The sequence below is a fragment of the Equus asinus genome, chromosome X (assembly GCF_041296235.1).
Source record: "Equus asinus isolate D_3611 breed Donkey chromosome X, EquAss-T2T_v2, whole genome shotgun sequence".
Taxonomy (NCBI): Eukaryota; Metazoa; Chordata; class Mammalia; order Perissodactyla; family Equidae; genus Equus; species Equus asinus.
Genome location: NC_091820.1, coordinates 118,540,390 through 118,565,688, shown reverse-complemented (window position 1 = coordinate 118,565,688; position 25,299 = coordinate 118,540,390).

The window sequence follows — 25,299 nt, the reverse complement described above, 5'->3', positions numbered from 1 at the left end:
TATTTTATCAGGGACTTGTAATGTCTTGAACTAGAAGAGTGAGTAATAACCTATGTGATGTGCTTAGCGTAGATCTTGGAATATAATAAGTGCTCAGTAAAGGTTAGTGACTAATGTTGCTGTTGTTATGTTATTATTGGGATTTCAGGTGTGGTAGTGGCTGGGTCAGTGGGAGGAGGTTATCGATAAGTCCTGGGGACTTGGTGGTGCTGCTCAAATTCCTATAATTAAAAACAGCTTATTGTACCTGTGAGTAATGTCAGAGCTAGCATTCACAAGTTGCTCCTTCTTTGTTGTATTCATCACTGCCCCCCAACTTCCCCTGGCCAAGTCAGGAATTACCATTAAATGAATGTCCAAACTCCTCAGCCTTCCATGCAACATCTTATGTGATCAGACCCCTTTATTTCTCTAATCTTTGATTCCTTTGCACCTATACACAATTTTATGTTCTAGTTGTGCTTGTCTTATACCTGTACCCTAACATATTATGCTTGCTAAGGTAACCTTAAGTGGGAATTCTCATTTGGAACGGAGGGAATTGTACCAGGATCTATCTAAGGGGTGGTGGTAGTTGGGGATGGGATATTTGAGCGTTTAAGTTAAGCCCTGTTAAAGTCCTCCAATGTTATGCATTTCCTGTTTTCTAAACAGGACCACGTGGTGATCATCTACATTCCCCTTTGCCTTTCATTGAGCATAGTTTTCCTCAAATTTAAGGTTAAAAGTATTTTCTGAATCCCACTGATGCCTTGCTGTCTCATTGAGCAGGATTGTTTTCCTCTCTTCTGACTTTATCCCCCTTCCTAGTGAAGACAGATAAGGCCAGGGTGGGGGATCCTCCCTAGAGTCTGGCAGGGTTCTTCAGGGTCCAGAGGCAAGCCCTGTTAGCAGAACCAACAGAGGCAAGCCTCTCTCGTGCAGATCTCTGAGCACTGGCAGGTGGAAGCTGGAGGTTTTGGGCCTGCTTCAACAGGCTCAGTCTCCATCTGAAGTTTCTTCCAAGGACAGTCACATACTGCAGAAATCTGGCTCATTTGTTGGTCCACACTTTAATGAATGCTATCAATCAAAAAGCATGCTGCTTGCCCATAACTGAGTTTATTGTTGTCTTCCTGAAATGATTTCTTTGGCCATCCAGTCCCCAAACAGAATTCCATATTGGAGACCATATTGAAAACACTATTTTTTGTAAGATGGTAAAATTGGCCCATCTGTTTCTTCCTCTGCTTACCTGTAGACAGGGAAATGGTCAGGCACGCCCCTCACTGTGGTCCAGACTCATTCCAATGCATTACGCCAGCCAGAGAATCTCACCTTATTTATTTATTTCTAGAGCTTGTTTCCTTTCACAAGGAGGAGAACAAACTGCTTTGAGAAAAGTTCATAGTCCAGTCACAGAGATTTCTGTGACCAGACCCAGCTGAGTGAAGGGGTATAGGATAGTGAAGTCTGGATTATGAGGGAAAAAGAGATGGCTGGGGCATGGGGCGTGCCTGGGACTGGTGCATGACATCAGTATCAGTGTCTGAATGTCTTAAACGGATTGGAGGGGGAAAGTATGGAAGTTGAAGAGCTTAGCTCATACTGCTTACATCTCTCTGTGTGCTGAAGGATCAGTCAGCAAAGGCGTTCTTCTCAATCGTCGCCTGTCCCTCATCCTGGCCCAAAGTATAAAGCACTTTTCTCATCTGTATTAATACCTTGCCCTGGAAACTCCACAGGGTTCTTATGAGGATCAAAAGTGGTAATGACTGTGAAAGTCTTTGCAAATGGAAAACTGCTGCCCAAATGAGGGACTTGGCTAGAAAACCATAGAATCTTAATATTAGATGAGACTTGAAAGATCATCTAGTCTAATCCCCGATCCTATGCTTGAAGAATCTACTATTGTTATTATATTTATTTGAAGATTTACAAAGATAAGCATTACTTGGGGAGTGATTGAGTCATTCAACAAATATTTATTGAGTACTTATTTTTCAGATGCTGTTCTAGCTGCTGTAAGTAAAACAGTGAATGAAACAGACAAGGCCTCTGCCCTCATATAGCTTAAACTTGAATAGGGAGAGCCATATAATATGTAAACAAAATAATATAGATAATTTCTGATGATGACACATAGTATGCAGGTAATTAAAATAGGGGTATGTGATAGGGAGGGACTGGATGGAGCAACCTTAGACTATGTTCTCAGGGAAGGTTTCTCCGAGGAGGTGACACTTAAACTTAGTTTTGAATGACAAGAGGGAGCCAGACTGTAAAGACCAAGTGGAAGAACATTCTAGGTAGAGGCGATAGCCGGTGAAATGGCCCTGAGGGGAGGAGGGTATGTTTGAGGATCAATGTAGGTAGAACAGATTTTGTGAAGGGAAGAGTGCTATGAGAGGCGGTCGTAGAGGTAGCAGGGGCCAGACCATGAAGGGAATTTTAAACAAACAAACAAACAAAGCATTTATATTTGATTCTGAATGTGATGGGAAGCCATTGGAGGGTTTTAAGCAAGGCGGTTACATTACCAGTTTTGGATTTTAATAAGAATTTTCTGGCTGCTGTGTTGAGAAAAAAAATAAAGGAAACAAGGGTGGAAACTGGTATGGGTGTTGGGAGGCTATGGTGATTGTATGTTTGTTCAAAAGTGTTTGTACCCTCGTGTAACTTGAGCAAGAAATAAATATTTATTTCTGGAAGCCCTAGAGATTCTGGGTGTGTTTGAGGCTACCAACAATAACGACAACGACAAAAAACAAAACCTAAGACCAAGAAGACTGGTAGCAGTGGGAATGGTGAGAGGTGGTGAGATTTTACATATTTTGAACACAGAACTAAGAAGACTTGCTGATGTTTGCAAGATGTAGGATGAAAGAGGAAAAGAGTAAAGGTTGTCTTTGGAGCAAATGGGTGGAAAGGGCATCCTTTATTGCAATGGGGATGACTTGGGGAAGAGGTGATTATCAGGGATCCAGATGTTGATCTATTTGTGCCTCCCAACAAATTCTTATTTTATTTATTTCTTTTTTCTTTTACTTTGTCTACAAAAAGAACATTTGGTAGCTTACAGTAAAGTACTGGTAAAACCATTAATGCGAGGGGATCCAGAGGGAAATTATATTGAAAAATTCTGGCAGAGGACAACTACTACGATTCGAAGTTAATTTTGAGCTTCTTGGTAACCAAAATGAGGAGGCAAAAGCAGTGAGTTATAAAACTCTCATTTTCTGGGGCAGTGGTTCTCCATCTTAGCTGCAGAGTATAATCCTGGAGCTTGCTTAAGCACATTGTGAGTGGTGACCCCTGGAGCTGCACAACTCAACAGCCCTGCCCAGTGCCCACCCCTAGAAATCTGAATTTAGCTGGTCTAGGATGGAGCTGGTATGCAAATAAATTTACTGTTAGATGATTCTAATGTGCAGCCCGAATTGAGAACTACTAGTTTTGTAGAAGGAGGAGTACCCATTGATATGGAAAGATAAACTTGTTTCTGAGCTGTAATTAAATTTGTCTCAGGCATCTTTATGTAAGGGGTATTGGGCTATGTAATGAATGATGCTATAGATAGCAATTCCACATGAGATACAGAAGCCTTCCTCTTTTGCTGCTTATTATATGTACTCTCAGCAAAAGCTGAAGTTGTGAGGTTAAAATTATAGTTGTGTGCAAGCAGAAGCCAGAATGATAGGGTCCAGTTATGTAGCTTTCTGGCAATTTGGCTTAGCAGAGTGATAAAGCTTGGAGAATCACGAAGAAGAAAGAGTTAATGCAAACCTCACGAACATCAGTAGTTTCAGCAAGACTTTGCTCAGTTTGGCCATCAAGCCACTCTGGAAGATTCCTCAAGGAGCTGAGCCTTTCAGCCAGCTCTTTCCCCCTTAAATGAGGCTCGCCTGTAGTTAGACAGGGAGTGGTTTGTGTTCTCGTTTCCTCTTAGTTTTGTCACTATTAGTCTTTCCCATGCCAAGCAGGCTTTTCCTTTGGGGGAAGACACTTAGGCAGAGAATGAAATTAAGAAATAATGTAATGATGATGGCGGCAATTCTTTGCGCAGCCTAAGAGCAGTTGGCTGCTAATTGTGGAGTGGTAATAAGGGGGGCCCTGGGCCATAAGGTTTGTATTTGGAACACCTGTAGTTTTCATTTAACACCATGGATCATTAAACAGCTGCTCGGAATGGCCTTATTAAAACAAACACAGTTGCACTGTTTTATGCAAGTGTTATATTGCAGTGAGCAGATCAGATGCAAATAGAGGGATCTTGTAAAAAAAAAAAAAGACACTCTAAGCAGATTTCAAGGTTCTATATCATGAAGACAAATCTAGCTGGGTATTTTTCTGTCTCTGTGAAGCTGAAATTGATTGAAATTCTTGGATTTTGCCTTAAGCCCTCTTTCCATGCCTGAAGGGCCAGGGAAAGCCTGATACTGAGTCTTCTATGGGGTAGGCCCTTATTGAAGTCACTGGCGTGCTCTAAAACTGGCCTGTCAGGTGTGTTCCTTCCACTGAAGAAAGCCAAATATTCTGTCTTCTGCAACGTGAAGATGACCTTTCTGGGAAGCAGAGGAGCTTTCTGGAGTTTTTCTATCATTATGGATGTTTGTTCTATGTCGCCCACACTTTCACATCGATATCCCCTTACAAGTTTTACACACATTTGTAAGATGGCTAATTAAAATTAGATGCTGAGTTTATGCCCAGAGTCAGGGTGCAGACTAAAGCTGGGATGTAGAGTTTTTCTTGATTTAAAAATAATTGGCCTTTGGTGGAGATATTTTCTAATTATTTGTCAAAGGATGTTTTGGATGCTTCAAGATGCAAGAATCTCTAAGATGTAGTTTGGACAGGGACATATTGGTATTTTTAGGTATATTTTTATGAGAATGACAGTGGAGAATATGTGAGCTGTGTGTGTGTGTGTGAGAGAGAGATTGAGAGTTTGATCCATAGACATCAAGCTCCAAATGTGAATTAATCTCTCCTATAATTGTACAAATTTATGATCGTAAGTGACTCTTTCTGTCTTTCCCTAATTCTGTGCAGGAAGCCTTTCATAGACATTATTTGTGGCCTTGATTTCATTAAAGGGCAAGTCATACCCCCTGTGCCTTCCTGTTTTATAATCACACAATCTCAAGTGGTCTTCAGACTAGAAAAGAGATCTTGGCGGGTCTGGGAACCTGTCTGGGAGTGTAGGGGAGTAGGAAACGGGGGAAAGATTTGTATTTCTCAGTGGTCTGAGTTACAGTTACCAGAAGGAAAAGTAGGAACAACCATGTGAATTTTGAGCAGATGAATCTGGCTTGCAGTATCCTCCACATACTTGTCTCCTCTCCTTTGTAGGTACCCTCTGCTCAGGTGCCCTGCTGCCCTAACCCATTTCCTAGCTCTGGTGTCTATTTCAAAGTCAATCCTTGGCAAAACTGTTAAAGCTAGCAGTTTATTCTTGGTGTTCTTTACCCCCACTTGCTGACTTCATTGTTTTTGTTTTGCCTTGGTGGGCCAGCCTGTGCTCCCTTTCCTACTCCCCTACCCTCCCTGACAGCTTCCCAACCCCCTTCAATGTTATTCTGTACCACCCCTTTCAAATCCTGCTCTAGGAGAAGATGGGGAACTTCTGCAACATGAGGAGGAAATGACTGATGTAGCTCAAAGGACCACTGCAACAGGGAAGCTGACCTTTAGCTAATGAGATGCAATACTACTGTTGGATGTTTAGGCATCTGCTAGCTGGAGGTGAGGTTAGGGGCAGGGGTGGTGTGGGGCACTTTAGTTTCTTCCCGTTATATTCTGAGATCAAATCACAACAAGTGAGTGGTAATTTTCTGTGATGTTCTCTTACTGTACTCAGTTTTGTGTCTCCCAGCTGAGGGCCTAGACAATGGTAGCCCTTCAATAAATATTTTTGACTGACTGACTGAATGAATGGGCAGGAGGGCCTTTACCAGACCGCTTTACCTCACAGTAGTAGCTCTGCCTACCTACAAGCTAGACTGTGGACCTGAAGAGCAGCGCCTCCAAGCAAAAGAGTATTGTGCTGCCAAGAGTGTGGGGTGTTGTGCTGTCAAGAGTTTTGTCCAGGGCTCCAGTCTGTTGTCAGGGTTCAGTGAAACACACTTCTTTGCTGAGCATTATGGCCCACAAGATGCATCTGATTCCTCTTCCACAGTAGTTGAAGAAGAATGGGCAGAATCAAGCTTTCCCTTCCTCTAAGGAGAAGTTTCTCCTTAGCCTACTTTCGGATTGCCTTAATCCAGCCTTATCAATAAAGAGTTTAACTGACATAGCCCATGCCATTTTCAACAGACCTGCTAGGATTCCAGAGATGATGGTAGGAAGAAATCATAGCAGTTTTAGTTCTGATTTTTATTTGCATGGAGAGTGATTACTTTCAGTTTGTTCCTGTTTCTTTCAGACCCTGAGTCTTTGGCTTCAAGCCAATTTGTATAGTTTAAAATAATCCAAATTTATACACACACACCCCTCCCAGGCAGGCCATGCCCAGCTCCGTGATCCTACTCTAGGTTTCTAACCTATAAAGCTTGATTTGGCTGCAGAGATAAGTAAGCGAAACCTCAGACCATTGGTGTTCCCTTGCCCATATCTTCCTCATCACTTCTGCTTAAAGACTTCTAGACCATTTGGGAAATGCTAGGCTGACCACTGAGAAAATTCCTGGTTCTAGGAGTTACTGATTAACTCCCAGAGAGACATGTGAATAAGGTGTGTGTGTCCATCAGGAGTTTCTTTGATCCTTAAGCAGGATTGTTTTTAGACAATGCTCTATAAAGAAAATTAGTTATTGGCTTATTCATTTTTTCACCCATTTGCTCACTCGTGCCTGGCCCTGAGTTGGGTACCTAGGCTACAGTGGAGAACCAAGCAGAAAATGTTTCTGCCCTCAGGCTCTTGGGAGTACCTGTTCATTCCATTCTACTTTGGCAGAAAAGTTTGAATAGCATTGTCACCCGATAGATGAATTCCGTCTAAAACAAGCCTACTGACTTCAAGTTATCCTTTAAAGGAAATGAATGGTTAGAGGAGAAAAATTCAGGTGCAATACCCCTCATGTGGAATCCTCATTTGGAATAAAGTGGAAGAAAGTTTCTCTTGGTGAAAAGCCAGATTTATAGTATAATATTTAGAGAACTATGTTTTATTTTTCAAGTGTATATAATGGATTAACTGTTAAAAGAATATGGGTAGATGTTCTGCAATATCTGTGATGAATAGGAATTTTATTAAAATATTTTACAATTATAAAAATAATACACGTCATATAGAAAGTATTGAAAATACAAAGAAACAAAATGGGGGCCAGCCAGGTTGTGCAGCAGTTGGGTTCACACATTCCACTTTGGCAGCCCGGGGTTTGCTGGTTCAAATTCTGGGTGTGGACCTACCCGTCACTTGTCAAGCCATGCTGTGGCAGGCATCCCACATAAAATAGGGGAAGATGGGCACAGATGTTAGCTGAGAGCCAGTCTTCCTCAGCAAAAAGAGGAGGATTGGCAGCAGATGTTAGCTCAGGGCTAATCTTCCTTAAAAAAAAAAAAGAAACAAAATGTATGATTCTAGTACTCAGAGACAACTGCTTTTAATACAGGTTCACATTCCTTATCTGATTCCTGGGACCAATTGTTGTTGTTGTTGTTGTTGTTTTTGGTGAGGAAGATTGGCCCTGAGCTAACACCTGTTACCAATATTACTCTTTTTGCTTGAGGAAGAGTGGCCTTGAGCTAACATGTGTGCTAGTCTTCCCCTATTTTGTATGTGGGATGCCTCCACAGCATGGCTCGATGAGTGGTATAGGTCCATGCTTGGGATCCAAACCCACAAACCCCTAGCTGCTGAAGCGGAGCGTGCTGAACTTAGCCACCATGCCACCAGGCTGGCCCCAGACCAACTGTTTTTTGAAATTCAGAATTTTTCAGATTTTAGTAAAGTAATCCAATGTGTGTACCAAAGATTTTATGACATCCTCAGTGGAGTGTGGGGCAGTGCTTCATAATCAAACACAGTAATATTTCTGCTGCAAAATGTATAAACATTTGCTCTAAGAAGGATAAATATAGACTATAAATAACCTCACAATTGTTCATGTCAGATTTTGATACCAAATGAGTTATAAATATCCTTCCATTTCGGAGCCCTTTGTATTTTGGAATTGCATATAAAGGATCCTGGACTTGTATTTTGGCACACTATTTAGACTATTTCTAAGCACTTATTTCCTGCTGGGCATCATGGGAGGAGTTTAATGTGCAGAGATTTGTGCTCTTCATACTGACAGGGGCATATCTAAGGGAGTTGGGTCCTGTGAAAAGATATCTGATAACAAGGAAATGCTGTCCATAGGATTTATCTGTATCCACCCTGGTTGTCAGGCCTTTTATAGCTTTGGCTTCAGTTTTGTCCATGGATGTTGACTCTCACAGTCATCCTCTTGGATCTGTCATCCCCTGCTGGGATCACCCTATATTTGATCCTAACTCTGCTCCCAATTCTCTTTGGCTCAAAGGCCAGATCGTGGCACCCTGCCCATGTTCTCCAGGCAAACAAATCCCATCCTATCCCTGTTTTTTGCTTTTGCAAATCTATTTTGGCACTGACATTTCACGGTGACCCTGCCCTGCTCTACTTGGTCAAGTTAAGACAAGCATGACCTGAAAAATGGTTGAAAAAAATAATGGTGAATGTTAAGTGCATAGAGCATCCGTTCAAATTGAAGAGATGGCTTGAAAGGCGCGTGTCAGAAATTAAGCAAGTAAATAAGAGAACACTGTGAGCCATTCGTTTGTAACTTGACAGCTGCCTGTCTGTGCCTCTTACTGTGTCTGTGCTCTAGATTTCAAAATTCTGCCAGATAATGAGTATTTTGCAGAAGCAAATGTCAGAGCTCTTTCTTTCATGCAAAGACAGAAAATTTTGTGAAATGATAACTAATGGATTAGGAAATATTGAAAACCTGTAATTACCTGTGATAAACAATACATTATGCTTTGTTTTCTCTGTTCTGAATTTGCTGCTGTATTTTTTCTTGTATAATGCAGTATTTCAGGCCAGTATTGCTTTTCAATTATGTGTCTCAAGCTACAGTTCCTGCTGACAGTGAGAATGAAAACACATTTTGGTTATTATGTTTTCCCTGCTTTTCCTTGCGGACTCCAAGTGCCTATATGCTAATATAAGCCCTGATGACAGGAAGTCCAAATGGAAATGTTATTAGAAAGCTGTGGATATGTAGTTAATGAAATATGTATGATTACAATATTGCAGGACATGTGTAATATTGATGGGAATTCAACTGATCTCAATATTTAATAAAGGCTTAATTTAAAATATGGATATTTGGGGTAGTGGGTTGTTTTATCCTTTTTGCAAATATGGCATATGTTAATTTCTTGCTGAAAATTTGTCTGGTGGATTCGATTTCTTTCTGTAATTTCTCATTTTGAATTTCCATTTTTTGGAAGCACATTTCTTTATGCTTGTCTGGACTTTAGTATTCCAGAATGCCTGAGGGTGAGAGAAAGACTAATAATATGTTTTGAGGCACCCTGGAGCAGCTAAATGGCCCATTAATGATTCCCTGTGGTCTATTTTAATTGGCATTTGAACCCACTTTCTGGAAATGTGGGCCAGTAACTTAGCTTTAGACACTGCTCTCAAAGAACCTGAGTGTTTAGTTTAGGCACTGGTTAAATAGTGGATACTAGGAACTGAATTTGTGAGGATTGAAATTCCCTGTGTAGTTACGAGAGCCTGTGCTTGCAGGTTAGTTGAGCTCTGGCCTTTTTTGAATGCCAAGAAAATGACAGGCTACACAGACCATTAATACTGAGCAATGGAGGGTCATAGATAGACAAGTGGAAACTGTAATCCATCAAAAATCCTGTCTCCTTGGATTTATAAGATTGTTTTATTGTTACCTTTGATTTAATCTATTTGTGCTTCTGAGAATTTATACAATTTAAAACGAAATGATAATATATTATTTTATATTTTTTTGCCAAAAGTTTTCACATGTATACTTATTTTTTTCCCACTAAAACCCTTGTGAAGAGAGATCTGTGTAGCCATTTTAGAGGTGAGAAAACTAAGTCACGGAAAGGTTAAGTAACTTGCCCAAGGTGGTACGTGAAGTTAGGAAATGGCAGAGATGGGATTCTAAGGTAGGTTTATCTCTACAAAAACAGAAAATGGAAAACAGTTAGATCATCAGGTGTGATATAAAATGACATAAAACAAGAGAAATAGAAGAAACGTTTTTGATCAATTGGTTAAAATTTATCTTCACAATTTATTTACCCTTTATGGACTATTTCCTTGTGAGACTGAGGCTTGGACCACAGCGGAGAATATAGATGACTTGGTAAGAGCCGTCTCTATGGAGATGGAGAACCAACTTAAAATGAGTGTCCTACCAACAGCCAGTCACTGGGATCATATTTTCATATGGGATGGAGCAGTTTTGTCTTATGAGCCAGACTAACTACCTTAAACTGGTACTGGGAGAGTTAGTCTGCTGCCCATCCATTTGCTTAGAGTGAAAGAGCATAGTTTTCCAATCAAACAGTGTGCTTACTTGCCCATGGAGAGAGTGAGCTGGACAGACAAGTTCATGAATAGGCACATTTTTGTTTAACCTATATTCCATGTTGTATGGGGATTGCCTGGAAGGGTAGGGTGTGACAGAGTACCACTTTGGGGGACCCTGGGGAGCCAGGTGTGGGATGCAAGCATTAGGTGTGCACAGAAAGCGTTCAAAGTTAAGAGCCTTGTCTCTGACATCAGACTTCTTGAGTTGGAATGCTGACTCTGCCACTCACTAACTGTGTAAACTTTCTGAGCTTTATTTTGCTCAGTTGCAAAATAGGGATAATAAGTGCTTACCTAATAGGGATTTGGGGAGGATTGAATGAGTTATTACATGTGAAAACTTAGAATGGTATCTGGCTTATAGTAAGACCAGTAAGTGTTAAGTGTTGGGCGTTATTTCTATTACTTCAAGAGCTGGCCCAAAGTGGAATACTATATGGTTCTGTAGAAAAGTGACATTTATCATATCCAAAGCATTTTGGGAAGCATTTGCCTATCTCCAGGAACACAACCAATGAGATGACTGACATTTCCTGTGACATCCAGTTGAGTTCCTATGTTTATCCCATTTTTAACGTTCCTTTCCCTGGGTTTGTATGTGGTTCTAGGACTGCTATTTTAATGTGTCATTTCTGTCCTGGAACTAATGATGAACATGTTCACTGAACATGCCCAAGTGGAAGCAGGTTTTCTAGAAGTGCAGTAACATGCAATGAGAAGGAAATTGATTAACCAAAGAAGACTTTAATTGACTTGTCCATGTGAGTTTGTCATTTTAATTATTAGGTTTTTAATACTAGCAAATCAGTTAATGGCACCAAGGAAACAATTGCTGTTGTCAAAGAGTAAATAATGGTATAGTCATTCTAGTGTGAAGGTTATTTTTATATCACATTTCATTGTGCTAGCCCGTCTGATTTATGGCTGCAACCAACAGACCCTCGCTCTGGCCCCTATCTGCTCACACAGTAATTTCAAGGCCATCCCTCTCAAAAAGACCCTGCCAAAGTATTTATGGGAGTCCCCAGGGGTTATCTTACATGAGCTCTGAATTAGCCAGACCACCACCATGGCTGCTGATACTGTCCTCCAGACGATAAGTGCTGCTGCTGCTGCCTTGCCAGCCTGCTGTATCCTGCTGATTGTCCTGGCTGTTGATGCTCTCAATTCTCATAGAGCAATGAGACCTTGGCAACCAACTGCAAAGTCAGAAGAGGCACAGCTTTCGCCTTCCTGCATTATGTTCCCTTAGGGGAATATCATAGTATGGTTATTTGGGTCCTGAGGTGTTACAAAGTTTAGTCAGCTCATTTGGCTTTTACTCATAGTCCTTATATCCCAGAGCAGACATTTGCTCGGTTGGAGTAGTTGGGCTGAGATGGATTTAAGCAACAACTATCCTGTAATTGGAAATTTTTTGTTTCCCATTTCCAGAGATTTTAGTTTTATTTTCAATTAACCTTTACTTTTTGTTCTGATTATAAAAGTAATATATGCCTTTGATAAAACATTTTGGAAACACAGCAATCACTCATAATTCCATCACCTGCAGATTAGTGTGGATTTTTGCTGAATTAAAAAATATATTGAATTTTTTTTCTAAAAATTATATATATTGAGTAAACTTTTTAATTTATTTTTTATTGCATTGGGGTCATACTGGTTTATAACATTTTATAATTTCAGGTGTACATTATTATATATCACTTTCTGTATAGACTGCATCATGCTCACAACCAATAGTCTAGTTTTTATCTGTCACCATACATATGTGCCACTTTACCCTTTTCGCCTACTCCTTCCCCTCTGTTAACCACTAATCTATTCTCTTTGTCCATGTGTTTGTTTGTCTTCCACATGTCAGTGAAATCATGTGGTGTTTGTCTTTCTCTGCCTGGCTTATTTTGCTAAACATAATACTGCCAAGGTCCATCCATGTTGCAAATGGAGCAATTTTGTCTGTTTTGTGGCTGAGTAGTATTCCATTGTATATTCTGCCTGCCTCTCATTCTCAGCTCCTCTTGTTAAATCTGACTCACCAGGCCTGACTTCTTTTTGCTTATTGGTGGATTCTTTCTTACGGGCCCTCCAATCTGTTCAAAAACATATCTTCAACCTGGTTCTCCACTCATTCAACAGAAATCCAAGAGGAGATATGGCTGGTGTCCTTTATACAAAAGATTTCATACCAGTACAAATCAATTGATGTAAGTGGCTTGTGGGTGGAGAGTGGTGGAGAAGGCATCACTTAACTCCACCTGCCAGATGTAATTGAATCTTATATGTGGCCCAATTTGGGACCATAGTGTTAAGCTGTGTTTACATCTTTAATCTGCATGCCTGTGAAATTGCCATGGTCTGGAATGTCTTGTCCCCTATTTCTGCAAATCCACGTCTCCCCATTTTCAAAACCTTTAGTGAAGTTTACCTCCTCCAAGATTTCCCCAGTTAACCCCAACTGATTAAAAAATAATTTCCATGCTCCACATACACCATTTTATGTGTCCTTTCAATATGTTTTAAATGTTCCCTCACTCAATAGATATTTATGAACACTTACTACATGCTGGGGATATAGTGAAAAGTGATATAGTATCACTGTTATGTATACTGATACTGATATAATATCACTGGGGCTATAGCTGGGGGTATAGTAGCAGTGAACAAAACAGACATGGTCCCCTGCCTTCATGAACCTGACATCCTAGTGGGAGAAATGACAAAGAAGTAAACAAACAAGGAATCAAGATAATTTCAGACAGTGATATACACTTTGAAGAACAAGTCCTAAGGGGATAGAGAGTGAAGGAGAGGCAGGCAAACTGCTTTACATAGGGTGGCCAGAGAAAGCTTCTCTGAGGAGGTGACATTTTAACTCAGCCCTAAAAAATAAGGAACAAGCCATGCAAAGAGTGTTCTAGGCAGAGGGAAGAGCAAGTATAGACGTCCTGAGGTGGAAATAATTTTAGTGTGTTCAGAGAACTGAAAGATGTCCTCAGTGTGGTTGGAACACTGTGAGTATGAGGTTCACATATCGTTTTCCCTCTTTCTGTGTTGTGCTTCTGTTAGACTGTGAACATTGTGGAATAGGATGCCTAGGCCAGATTGTCTGTTCTTTCTGCATTTTCCATGGTGCCTATTGTTCTGTTTTTTTTGTGTGTGTGTGTGTGAGGGAGATTGGTCCTGAGCTAACATCAGTTGACAATCTTCCCTTTTTGCTCGAGGAAGATGGCCCCTGAGCTAACATCTGTGCCAATATTCCTCTACTTTGTGTATGAGTCACTGCTACAGCATGGCTTGATGAGTAATGTGTGGGTCCATGCCCAGGATCCGAACCTGCAAACCCTGGGCCACCGAAGTGGAGTGTGTGAACTTAACCACTATGCTACCTATGCTTAGAACATTTATATTTAATGTAATTGTTGATATGTTTGGATTTAGGTTTGCTGTTTTATTGTTGTTTTCTATTTCTTCTGTGTTTTATTCCTCTATTTCACCTTTACTGCTTTATTTTGGGTTACACATTTTCAGTATTCTATTTCAATTTACCTCTTGTGTATAATACTTATAGTGGTAGCTCTATGTGTTACAAAATCCATCTTTAACTTTTAACATTTCTTTTAATTAATAGACTTTTTAAGAAGAGTTGTAGATTTACAGAAAAATCAAACAGATAGTAGAGTGTTCTCATATTACCACCTTCTACTCCCCCCCACAGTTTCCCTATTATTAAAGTCCTTCTTTAGTGTGGTACATTTGTTACAATTAAGAAACCAATATTGATACATTATTATTAACTAAAATTCATAGTTTACATTAAGGTTCGCTCTTTGTGTTGTACAGTCCTACGCACTTTGACAAATGTATAATATCATGTATTCACCATCACAGTATCACACAGAATAGTTTCACCACCCTAAAAGTCCCTTGTGCTCCGTCTATTCATTCCTGCCTCCTTCCCCCAAATCCCTGGCAACCACTGATCTTTTTATTCTCTCTATAGTTTTGCCTTTTCCAGAATGTCATACAGTTGGAATCATACAATATGTGGCCTTTCAGACTGGCTTAACTTAGCAATATGCATTTAATGTTCTTTCATGTCTTTTTGTGGCTTGATAGCTCATTTCTTTTGATTGCTTGAGTAACATCCCATTGTATGAATGTACCACATTTTGTTTATCCATTTACCTATTGAATGACATCTTGATTGTTTCCAGCTTTTGGTGATTAAGAATAAGGCTGCTATAGACATTTGTGTGCTGTTTTTTTTTTTTTTTTTTTTTTTTGTGGATGTAGTTTACAACTCTATTGGATAAATACCTAGGAGCACAATTGCTGGTAAGAGTATGTTTAGCTGTGTAAGAAACTACTAAACTGTCTTCCAAAGTGGCTGTACCATTCTGCACTGCAATTAGCAATGAATGAGAGTTCCTCTTGTTCTCCATCCTTGCCAGCATTCAGCATCGTTGGGCTTTTGGATTTTAGGTAGTTTAATAAGTGCGTAGTGGTGTCTCACTGTTGTTGTCTTTTGTAATTCCCTTATGATGTATGATGTTGAGCATCTTTTCATATGCTTATTTGCCAACTGTGCGTCTTTTGTTTTTTGATGAGGTGTCTTTTTAGATCTTTAGCCCGTCTAAAAAAAATTGGTTTGTTTGTTTTCTTATTGTTGAGTTTTAAAAGTTCTTTCTATATTTTGGATACAAATCCTTTATCAAATATGTATTTTGCTAATATTTTCTCCCAGTACGTGGCTTGTCTTTTCATTATCTCAACAGTGTCTTTTGCAGAGCACAATTTTTAATTTTAGTAAAGCCTAACATCAATTTTTTTCATAGATTGTGCTTTTGGTGTTTTATCTAAAAAGTCATAGCCAAACTCAAGGTCACCTAGATTTTTCTCTATGTTACTTTTTAGAATTTTTATAAGTTTTCATTTTACATTTAGATCCATTTTGAGTTAATTTTTGTGAAAGGTGTAAAGTCTGTGTCTGGATTCATTTTTTTTGCATATGAATGTCCAATTGTTATAGCACCATTTGTTGAAAGGTCTATCTATTCTCCATCGATGGTGTTTGCTCTTTAGTCAAAGATCAGTTGACATATTATTTGTGTGGTTCTATTTCTGGGGTCTTTATTTTACTCCATTGATCTCTTTGTCCTTTCACCAATACCATACTATCTTGAATACTGTAGCTGTATAGTAAATCTTGAAGTCAGGTACTGTCAGTCATCCAACTTTGTTCTCCTTCTTCAGTGTTGTGTTGGCCCTTATAGGTCTTTTGCCTTTTCCTCTAAACCTTAGAATCAGTTTGTTGATATCCACAAAATAACTTGTTGGGATGTTGATTGGAATTGTGTTGAGTCTATACATCAAGTTGGGAAGAATTGAGATCTTAAAAATATTGTGTCTACCTATCCATGAACATGGAATATCTCTCCATTTATTTAAATATTTGATTTCTTTCATCAGAATTTTGTAGCTTTTCTCATATAGATCCTGTATATATTTTGTTAGATTTATAACTCAGGATTTAATATTTTTGGATGTTAATGTAAATAGTATTGTGTTTTTTATTTCAAGTTCCAAATTGTCATTGCTAGATATAGGACAGCAGTTGACTTTTGTATATTAACTGCGTATCCTGCAAACTTGCTATAATCATTTATTAGTTAGGAAGCTTTTTGTCTATTTTTTTGGGACTTTCTATATAGGCAATCATGTCATCTGTGAATGAAGACAGTTTTATTTATTTCTTCCCAATCTATATAACTTTTATTTCCTTTCTTGTTTTATTGCATTAGCTAGGACTTCCAGTACATTCCAGTACAGTGCTGACTAGGAGTGGTAAAAGGGAACATCCTTGTCTTGTTCTCAATCTTATGGGTAAAGAATCTAGTTTTTCATCATTAAGTATGATGTGAGCTGTAGGTTTTTTTGTGTGTATGTGTATGTAGATGTTCTTTACCAGGTTAGGGAAGTTTCCTATGTTCTTAATTTGCTTAAATTTTTTTACATCATGAGTAAAGTTGGATTTTGTCAAATTTTTTTTAATCTATTGATATCATTGCGTATGTGTTCTTCTTTAGCCTATTGATGTGATTGATCACATTAATTGATTTTTGAATGTTGAACATAACTGGAATAAATCCCAGTTGTTGTTGGTGCGTAATTCACTTTATACATTATTGGATTCAATTTGCTATCATTTTCTTGAGTTTTTTTTTTTTTTGAGGAAGATTAGCCCTGAGCTAACTACTGCCAATCCTCCTCTTTTTGCTGAGGAAGACTGGCCCTGAGCTAACATCCATGCCCATCTTCCTCTATTTTATACGTGGGATGCCTGCCACAGCATGGATTTTGCCAAGTGGTGCCATGTCTGCACCTGGGATCCAAACCAGCGAACCCCTGGCCACCAAGAAGCAGATTGTGCACACTTAACCGCTGCAACACCAGGCCAGCCCTTTGTTGAGGATTTTTGCATGTGTGTTCACAAGAGATGTTGGTCTATAGTTTTCCTTTCTTGTAATATCTTTTTCTGCTTTTGGTATTAGGGTAATGCTGGTCTCATAGAAAGAGTTAGGAAGTGTACTCTGCTTCTATTTTGTGGAAGAGATTGTAGAAAATTGGTATAATTTCTTTCTTAAATGTTTGGCAGAATTCACCAGTGAAACCATCTGGGCCTTGTGTTTTATTTTTGGAAGATTATTAATTTTTGACTCAATACCTTTAATAAATATAGACCTGTTTGGATTACTGTTTCTTCTTATGTGACTTTTGGTGGTTGTGTCTTTCAACAACTGGCCTGTTTTATCTAAGTTATCAAATTTGTGGGCCTAGAGTTGTTCATAATACTCCTTTCTTTCCTTTGAATGATGACAGGAAAAGTAGTGATGACCCCTTTTTAGTTTTTGATATGAGTAATTTGTGTCTTCTCTCTTTTTTTCTTGGTTAGGCTGACAGATGATTATCAATTTTATTTTTCTTTTTAAAGAACCACCTTTTGGTTCATTGATTTTTCTCTATTGATTTCTTGTTTTTAATTTCATTGATATCTTCTCTAATTTTTATTATTTATTTTCTTCTGCTTACTTTAGGCTTATATTGCTATTTTTTCTGTAGTTTCATAATATATAAGTTAAATTATTGATTTTACTTCTTTCTTCTTTTCTAACATTTACATTTGATGCTACAAATTTCCCTCTAAGCAGTTTTTGCTACACTGCACAAATTTTGCTGAGTTGTATTTTCATATTAGTTCACAATATTTAAAATTTCTCTTGATTAGGAAAAAATAACATCTGTATAAAATAATGGGGGCCAGCGCCATGGCTGAGTGGTTAAGTTTGTGCACTCCACTGCAGCAGCCCAGGGTTTCACCGGTTGGAATCCTGGGCGTGGACATGGCACCGTTCATCAGGCCATGCTGAGGCGGCATCCCATATGCCACAACTAGAAGGACCCACAACTAAGAATATACAACTATGTACCGGGGAGCTTTGGGGAGAAAAAGAAAAAAAAATAAAATCTTTAAAATTTCTCTTGATCTTCTTTGACTCATGTGTTACTTAGAAGTCTGCTGTTTAATCTCTAGATATTTTGGCATTTTCCCAGATATTTTCTGTTATTTATTTCTAGTTCAATTTCATTGTGACCTGAGAGCATACTCTGTATGATTCCTACTTTTAAAAAATTCATTGAAGTGTGTTTTATGGTCTGTGATGTGGTCTATGTTAGTGAATGTCCATATGAGTTTGAGAAGAATGTGTATTTTCCTGTTCTTGGACGAATTATTCTGTAATGTCAATTAGACACAATTGACCAATGGTGCTCTTCAGGTCAACTATACTCTGACTGACTTTATGCTTGCTGAATCTGTCAGTTCCTAATATAGGGGTGGATTTTGTCCATTTCTCATTGCAACTTTATCAGTTTTTCCCTCATGTATTTTGATACTCTCTTATTAGGTGCATACATGTCAAGAATTATTGTATCTTCTTGGAGAATTGACCCCTTTATCACTATGTATCCTCTATCTTACCTCTGATAACTTCCCTTTCGCTGACGTCTGCTTTTCCTGAAGTTAATTATAGCTACTCCAGCTTTCTTTTGATTAGTGTTGGCATAGTGTATCTTTCTCCATCCTTTACTTTTAATTTATCTGTTTCTTCATGTTTACAGTGAATTTTTTGTAGACAACATATAATTGGGTCTTGTTGTTTTACCTACTCTGACAATCTCTGTATTTTAATTGATGTATTTAGACCACTCACATTTAAAGTGATTATTGATATCACATGGTATATTAAGATCTACTATGTTCGTAACTATTTTCTACTCATTCCATTTGTTCTTTCTTTTTTGTTTTCTCCTACTTTTTTCCCTTCTCTGGTTTTAATTGGGCATTTTATATGATTCCATTTTGTATCCTCACTTAGCATATCAATATACTCCTTTTAAAAATCTTTACTAGCATTTCCAATAACAAAATTATTTATTTACAACAAGGAATTTAAGTCCACTTTCAAATAACACTATGTTGTTTCATGGGTAGTGCAGGGACTTTATAGCAGAATATTCCCAATTCTTCCTTCCTGTCCCTGATAACATTTCTGTCATTTATTTCACTTATCCATATGTTACAATCTCCAATATATTGTTACTATTATTACTTTGAAGAGTTATCTATTAGATTAACTGAGAATAATAAAAAATAAAACATTTTGTTGTACTTTCTTTTATTCCTTCTTTGGTGCTCTTCCTTTTTTATGTAGATCTGACTTTCTGACCTATATCATGTTCTTCCTCTCTGAAGAACTTCTTTAACATTTCTTGCAAGGCAGGTTTACTGGCAACAAATTTCCTCAATTTTCACTTGAGGGTCTGTTGAAGGATAATTTTGCTGAATATAGAATTTTAAATGGATGTTGGAATTATCTGATAATTCCTAAAAATCCTTTTTTTTAAACATTTTAAATATTTCACTCCACTCTCTTCTTGCTTGCATGGTTTCTGAAAAGTCCAATGTAACTCTTGTCCTTGTTCCTTTCTAGGTAAGGTGGGTTTTCCCCTCTGATTTCTTTCAAGATTTCCCCCTTGTGTTTGGTTTTCTTCATTTTGAATATGATATACTGAGTTGTATATTTTATGGTATTTCTCCTACTTGGTATTTTCTGAGCTTCTTGGATCTGTGGTTTAGAGTCTGTCATTAATTTTAGAAAAATCTCCATCATTATTACTTCAAATATTTCTTCTTCTCCTTTCTATTATACTTATTCAGATATTTACATTTTTTTGCTCTTCCTTTATTCCTGAGTTTCCCATCTTCCTCCCTTCTTCAGAGAGAAGGGGAATAATACCCTTCTTTCAGCAATTAAGAGCAGGTCAGCTGTTTATGAATTTAGTTGCCTTTTTTCGACAACACTTTTATTTTTACCTTCACTTCTGAAGGATAGTTTCACTGGATACAGAATTCAGGGGTAACAATTCTTTCAGCACTTTAAAACTATCATGCCACTTTCTTCTGTCCTCCATGGTTTCTAATGAGAAACCTACAGTCATTTGTAACATTATCCCCCTATAGGTAATGTATCATTTCTTTATTGTTGCTTTCAGGAGGTTTTTCTTTGTGTTTATTTTTCAGAAGTTTGCCTATGATGTATCTTGACATGCATTTCATTGGGTTTATCCAATTTAAGGTTCCCTCAGCTTCTTCAATATGTAGGGTGTTTTTTTTTCTTTTGTTAAGCCTGAGAAGTTGTCAGTCATTATTTCCTGAAATATTTTTCAGCACTCCACTATTTTTCTTCTCCTTCTAGGACTTTGAAGACACTATTGTTAAGCCTTTTTTACTGTCCCACAGGTCTTTGAGGCTCTGTTCATTCTTTTAAGCCTTTTTTGTCTCTACGTTTCAGAGTGGGTAATTTCTTTTGGTCTATCTTCAAATTCACAGAAACTTGCCTGCCCTCTCCATTCTGCTACTGAGTCTATCAAGTGAGTTTTTTTTATTTTAGTTATTGGATTTTTCAATTTTAACATTTCCACTTGGTTCTTTTATGTATCTCTTAGTTATTTACAGATACTTTTGTATTTTACTGTTTGCTTCAAGAACATTCGTAATTGCTCATTTGAGCATTTTCATAATAGGTGCTTTAAAGTCTTTATCAGATAATTCCAACATCTGTGTCATCTCATGACTGATGTAGTGATTGTCTTTTACTATACAAATCAAGATTTTTGTGGTCCTTCATATGCCTAATAATTTTGGATTGTATCATGGACATTTAGAATATTACATTATGAGACTCTAGGTCTTGTTTAAATCCTATGGAGCATGTTGATATTTTTGTTTTTAATCTGATAATTCCTCTGGTTCAGTTCAGACCACAAGTTTCAACCCTCCTTCTGTGGGCTGAAGTTCTTATGTCAATTCAGTTTTCAAAACTTCTGCAGTGCTATTTGAATCTATCCTGCATGTGTGCTACCCAGTGGCCAGACTGAGACCTGAGTAGTGGTCTTTTAGTTCAGTTCTTGCAATTATTGGGATGCTGATTCAGCCCAGATCCACAAGTGCACAGTTTGGGAATGAGACTAGGAGTTCATTAGCAATTTTATGGGATTACATTCATGAGCTCCTCCCTCTTCAATTTCCCCAATATTTTCTGGTTCCCTGGGGCTCTCTTTTTTGGTCTTCTGTCCAGAAACCACCCCCTTACATGATTGTACTACTGCCAGGGCCAAGTAGCAAGACGACAGAGAGATATTTAAAAAGTGATGGGCTCAGCCCTGCTCTTTTGGAGCTACACCTCAACTGAAAGGAGACAAAAGTTCCTTCCTTCAGAGTTTTGGCTCCTGCAGTTTTCCGATACCTGCCACTGCCATTGCTATAGCTTCAGGATCACCTAGATGCTGGGGTACTATGAAAATGAGAAAGAAGGAAAAGAAACCAGCGTGTTTTTTTTACCCTCCACTTTATGAGCATTAGTAGTTTTTTCTCCTGCTCCTCAAAGCCAGAATTACAGAACTTCTTTTGGTGCTTTCTCTATCTGCACCACAGTGTTCACTTTTGGGTTTCTAGCTGCTTTGATTTCTTGCCAGGGGATATGTGAGGGGAAAAAATGGTAAACTCCTTGCTGGGTTGGCGATGTATCAATTCTGTTGTTTTTCCTTGCTATCCCTTTCACTATTTACCTTTCAAGTAGATGCTTCATGCATTCTGCCCAGGTTTTGTGGCTAATTTCAGTGAGAGAAAAGTCTTACGTACTCAAACTTACCTGGGGAAAATCCCAATTCTGTTCTTTGAAATATTTTGGTTTATTGCAGGAAATGATTCATTTTCTTTTTGAAATCAAAGCAAAGTAAAAAAAGAACCGTTAAGACTTGATTAACTGGAACTATTGTGTACACAAAAATATTGTTTCTTCTTGGTTACAGAAATTTTAAGATTTTATTGGGGTGATACCTTAAGTACAACAAACATTCTGCTAAGTTCAGCTAGCTCTTCTCCCCTTATTCTCCAGATTGGCACATAAAGGATGGTGATTGGATGCAAAAATCCAGCATGCTAGGTGGAAAAGTGGGATTTCTACTTAAGTATGCCTAATGTCATAGCCTAAACTTTTCACCACCATACTATGCTGCCTTCTTAAGTTAAATAAATGCTGCCCACACTTAGAATTTTTACTGACTGTGGTACATTTATTGTTTACTTCTTTGACCCTCCTCCCAGTCTCTGTAGGAGTACACTTTCCTACTCCATTAATGTTGAGCTTGGCCGTGTGGTTTGCTTTGGCCTAGTGGTCTTTGGAGTGTGGTCCCCCACCCCTTGACTTTGGACTTGGCCATCTGACTAAGCAGACATGACAAGAGCAAAGAGCAGAGACTTGGAACGTGATTTGTGGTTGGGCTTATCCTCTTGTGCTTCTGCCATTACCATGAGAAGAAGATGTCCCAGAAACCCTGCTTGTCCAAGGAAGAAGAAGATGTGGAGCATACCTGGACCTGACCCACAGCTTGGTGCCAAGCATATAGGCCTAACCTAGGTGAGTGACATGTGAGTAAAAATGAATAATTGTTGTTTGAAGATTCTGATTTTAGGGGTGGTTTGCTATGCAGCATCATTGTAGCAACTGACAGACTATTTATGACCATATAAATATTTGGTCAATGACTTCTTAAGTTTCCACATGAAAGTTAAATGAAGATACAATTTTCATTTAGATTCTAAAACCTAGGGATACCTTTTTAATCTCTACTCTCTTCACTACTTATTCTATTTTCAAACCTTTTTTTTCTCCTAGAAGATAGATTTACTAAGGAATGGGATTTTCTTCTTTTTATCTCCAGCTCTGCTAGTTTTGTCAAATTCTGATAGTTCTATTTGGGGCTTCAGAGCGTGGTGGGGACTTGTTTGGGGTATCAAAGTTTCTACTTAACTGGATTTGTTATTCTTGGTCCCCTTTGTAAATGTAGCATCAGGATCCCTATAGGTCTCTATGCATGGCTCCTGCTGACAAGAAGCCACAGATCATAGGGTTGTGTGCTGGTGCACTCCTCATGGCTCTGATTCTTCCCACGTGGTAAACTCTAGAATAGGATCTAGATAGACTTGGGCTTGAATACGATTTCTATACTTTAATGTCTGAAGGTCTCGGGGCAAGCTACATACTGTTTCTGATCTTCAGATTCCTCAAATACGAAGTGGGGTGCTAATCTCTGCCCAGCCTCCCTCAGCATTTTTGTGAGCTTCAGGAGCTCAGTAAAGATTAAGGAGATCTTATGATTCTTGTTACTTATCCTGAGTATGTTCAGCAAGCTAGTAGCTAGCAGCAGTCACCACCAGTGTTCTCTTTATATTCCTTAGGAGAGGGAATTTTCAGGGAGCTGAGGTGTAGCATCTCCATTTCACTACCTCTGGCTCCTGACAAAGACTGGGCTCAGCAATCTTACTCTCCCCTCTGCACCCTTCTTCCACCATGAATAGGAGGGGCCTAACCACACTCACCATCTTCCAAGGACTCAGAGAGTCCTATTTCCTTGACAACAGAAATGCAGGTGTCAAAGTGAGTCAGCTTTGAGGAGCTGAAGCAGTGGCAGGCTGCCCTTGGCTTTATATTGCTTTTGCTCCTTAGAGTTGTCTCCACTAGTTGCTCAAGTGCAGAGTGAGTGTGTGGCCTAGAGACTAAAGAAAAAATGTCTAGCGTAGCTGCTTTTTACCAGATGCATGGGCCCTAATGTTGTTTTGCAAAAATAAGGCAGCTCTTCTACCTCATTCTTTGTGGTCTTTTAGAACCACACAACCTGTGGAGCCTGGAAAAGAGTAGAAATATGATTGCATTTACCCTTTGGTTTGTAAGCTTAATTGGTAGCACTTTACAGTGGAAGAGCTCTCGTTATTATTTATCATGTGCCAGGTGCTTTACATTCTTTATATCATTTACTCTGATTTAATTCTGACATCAGCCCTTTTATCCCCATTTTACAGATCAGAAAACCTAGGCTTAGAGTAAGTAAATTAACAGAGTCAGAAGTTATACTTGCATCTGTCTGAATCCAAAGCTTGTTTTCCGTAACATCACACAGTCACTGTTTGCATTTTGCTTGTTTTGGTCATTCCGGGAGTATGGTAATACATGCTCTACCATCGTTTTGTTAAACAGTGGTTAGAGCCAGGAAATTGAACCAGACAGCTCTGGGTTTGAATTCTGGCTCTATCATTTATCAACTGTGTGATCTTGGAAAATTTGTTTAACCTCTCTGAGCCTCAGTTTCCTTATGGGAATAATAATAGTGTTTCTCTCATAGGGTTTTGGGGAGGTTAAATGTGATGATGTGTGTGAAGGGCCTTATGTAGTGCCTCGCATAGTGCATGGCATTTATTAAGCATTCAATAAATATTGACTAAAAAGAGTAATGTGTCTCAGAGTAGAGGTATCATTGGATCCCAAAGCTCTTCTGTTTGCTCTTATAGGACAGCAGCAGGTTCTTGAAAATTTAGTTATAGGATGTTGGGGCTAAAGGGGTTCTTAGGATTGGTTAGCCCAAACTCCCTTTTTGCATATGGTGAAACTGAGGTTTGGTGAAAGGGAGTCACTTGAATTTGTTATTCTCCACTGCTCCCAATTGCATCTCCTGATAAAGTCAGTAACCTTGGGCAAAGTTGTGTTTCTTGGCATTGCTTATTTGTTTGAAAACAGGCAATGATCCCTACCCTTCTATTTACCAGGCCTGAGATTTATAGGGAAAAGATGAGATTTTTAGGTATTTGTGATTAGAAAAATACGTATTTCCTCTAGTATGCCCCTCTTTCCCATACTCCACATACCCTCGTGCTTCCCAGGCCAGGCTTGTAATTCAAGGAGTGTTCTCTATCTCTGGATATCTCTTTATCCTCTTCAAAATCATTACTGTCAAAAGTCCTTGTTCTGTGTCCCTTTGGGACCTGTTGTCTGTCAAACTTACCTGATAAAGTAAACTATAGGTTAATGTGATAATGGTCTAATGTATTACATTTCCCACATATTATCTGCATATTAACATGATGCTTCCCTCAATGAAATGATATACAGTAGAATTTCATGCATAAAGGTATTAGGTTATGGAAGAGAGCAATTTGAGTAGATGGCTTCTCTTCTCACACCACCTGGGTGGCCACTTGGAACATATCCATCCTTTGGAGCCTCCTTAGAGAAAGATAGGAATCTTCTT